The sequence below is a fragment of the Bos taurus genome, unplaced genomic scaffold, assembly GCF_002263795.3.
Source record: "Bos taurus isolate L1 Dominette 01449 registration number 42190680 breed Hereford unplaced genomic scaffold, ARS-UCD2.0 Leftover_ScbfJmS_1517, whole genome shotgun sequence".
NCBI lineage: Eukaryota > Metazoa > Chordata > Mammalia > Artiodactyla > Bovidae > Bos > Bos taurus.
In genome coordinates, this window is record NW_020190617.1 from 4,394 (window position 1) to 7,117 (window position 2,724).

The following is a 2,724-nucleotide window of genomic DNA, read 5'->3' on the forward strand; positions in this document are numbered from 1 at the left end:
AGGACATTGCTAATTCCCTAGGCAAAATACAAAGAATAGAGCTCGTGTTCTACTAAATGGAAAGATGATTTCAAAAACAGAAGGTGTCCTTTGTTGGTATCTTTGAATCTTTATGTAGTTTTCGTTGATTTTTACTGTTAAGGCTAACTGAACAAGGCAAGAGAGAAACGCCAGAATTGAAAAGCAATTGACGGTTTTGAAAGAAACATGTGCAGGTGAAGCTCTCTTCCTTTTTGAGAGATGGTTAAATGGAAAATCTTGATTCAACACATATGACTTTTGTGCACTTTCTTTCAAATCTCCATGACAAAACCCTAAGGCGTCCAGGAAGAAAGGAGTAGAGGGGCAGACAAAAAGAGCAACCTTTCCCCTTGGTGCCATCGCAACCAGCTGCTTAGTTCCTTCATCTCAAGGACTATCATCTGGGCTTCTCTGGTTTGTCTGATTGTTGTTTCGGGGACCGTTTCTCGTCACAAGGCTGTCAACAGTGGGGGTGGGTGTGTGTGTGTGGGGGGGGGGAGCCCTTCTTTCCATTCCACATGAGACCCAGTGGACAATCCAGGCCCTGCCCACTGCATTGAGTGTGCAGCAACAATATCAACGGTAATGCGGGTTAACAACACGTATTCCTGGAATGCACTCCGTTGGCTACTGACTGTGTGTGGTGGTGGTCTGGAACCTAGACCTGGAAGCTTTCTGGATGATTGCAAATGACACCAAAGTCTGAGGACGATGGAAGATCTTCACATTTCTGCAAGAGCCACACACCTCCAGAAGGAACCACAAGACCTGCCTGAAATGGTCAAGGTATAAGTCTTGGACTCAACGTTGGAAGGTCTCCACCTTTGCTATGGAAGTCAAACGATCTTTCTTTGAAATGAAAATGGAGCATACTGAACGTTCACATGCTTCTAGAGCATTTGAAAAGCCCTAACTTGTAGAAATCTGCTGTACGAGTTCCTTGAAAGCAAGAACCTCTATGTATGGATATGTCTTCATGCCTTAGATTGTGCCTCGAATATAGTGTACACATCAACCCAGGAAAGGAAAGAATTGACTCGCCAAATAGACAAAGAGATCAAAAGTGCCGAGCCAAGTGACCCCTTGAGGCGTCCAAGAGCTTTTCTGTCTTTCACACACTAAGTAAATACTGAGCACCTACGATGAGCTAGGAGGCATGTAATAAGTTTCAGGGAATAGAAGGCGGAGAGAAGAAGACACAGAGTTCCTGCTTTCACTGAGACGACTCTAATGATACATCACAGGCAGATCCTTTGAGAACCTATAGAGGGGCCTCTTCCCTCACCACAAAACCTGGGTGTCAGGGAAGGCTTTCCAGAGGCACCATTTCGTTGAGGTCCATAGGTTGAACCTAGGTAAACCAGGGTTGAGATGCAGGAAGAATTTCAGGCAGGGAAAATAGCATCTTGGAAGGCTAGGTGACCAGGGAAACTTAGGACATTCAAGAAACGAAAAATGCCCTATGGGATGGAAGCCAAAGAGTGCAGAGGGCATTCCAGGCAAAAGACATCAGAGAAGAACGTGAGGAGCAAGCCTGAAGGGAAGTGGTCGTATCTTCAATATGCTGGGAAAATACGAGAGCCGTTGGAGCAGGGAGGTGACAGCATTGCATCTGCATTTCCAAAAGGTCATCTTGCTCCACATCACTAATGATTGGAGAGGCTCAACTCCAAACTCCAAGGAGGGACCACTTCACATGAGTCCGATTGGGCCTCACTGCGATGTCTGTCAATAACCAGTGCTGGAGAAGATGTGGAGCAAAGGGAACTCTCCTCCACGGTGAGTAGGAATGGGCATGGGTAGAGCCGGTATGGAAAAGAATATGGAGGTTCCCGAAGGAACTAAAAGTGGAAGTAGCGTATGGTTCCGCAGTCCGACTCCCAGGCATAGATACACCCACGGTATAAGTGAACAAGATAGATGCCCCGTTTGGGCACATCTATCTGTGCGTGCGTGCGCACATGCGCATGCGCGATGGCCTGCGAGGCAGGGGGTGGGGCGGGGGCTGGGGCTCTGGCTGGAGTCCGTGCAAGCCCCGGGATTGCCTGAGGCAAGCCAAAGGAGCCCCAGATGAAGACGGGACTGCCGGTCGTCGGGTGTCCTGGAAGCCGAATGCGAATGCGGAGGGGCTCGCGGGCCGCGCGGAGGCAACCCAGGTCTGCAGCGGGAGTCGGGGCCCCGGCCAGCCGCTCCCCGCGGCCCGGGAGGGGCTGGGGCTGCGGGGGGGATCCAAGAATCGGGACGCGCGGCGGGGGCTAAAGGACCTCTTCTGGTAGGCAAAAAGCCTCGAGCACCCGGGATTCCCAGGTGGTCTCCCATCCAAGATCCTAACCAGGCCCGACCCTGCTTAGCTTCCGAGATCAGACGAGATCGGGCGCCTTCAGGCTGATAGGGCCGGAGCCGGAGGCGGTTGGCGCGGGGCGCCCTAAGAGCCTTGGGCTTCGCCTCCCTTTCGCTCTGCCCTGCAGGTCGGGCCAACGGGCCGCACCTCTCGTCGGGGGGCGTGCTGTACTTGAGCCGCAAGACCGGCGACAGGACTCCGGCCTGCTGACGCCGGCCCGCCCCCCGAACACCGCCAATACCAGACCAGCAAGCGCCTGGCCGGGCCCGGGGGCCCGAGGGTCTTCCAGGAGCCCCCATTGACCGGGAGGGCGTGCGTGCGTGCGTGCGCGCGGGGCCTGGGGGCTGGGCTGAGGGGTGCGG

At 53.4% G+C, this 2,724-nt stretch overlaps 1 pseudogene; it reads right to left on the minus strand.

Annotated features, from left to right (window-relative positions):
* Nucleotides 1-2,303: 2,303 nt before the first annotated feature.
* Nucleotides 2,304-2,423, minus strand: LOC112445495 (uncharacterized; annotated as a pseudogene).
* Between the last annotated feature and the right edge of the window lie 301 nt (nucleotides 2,424-2,724).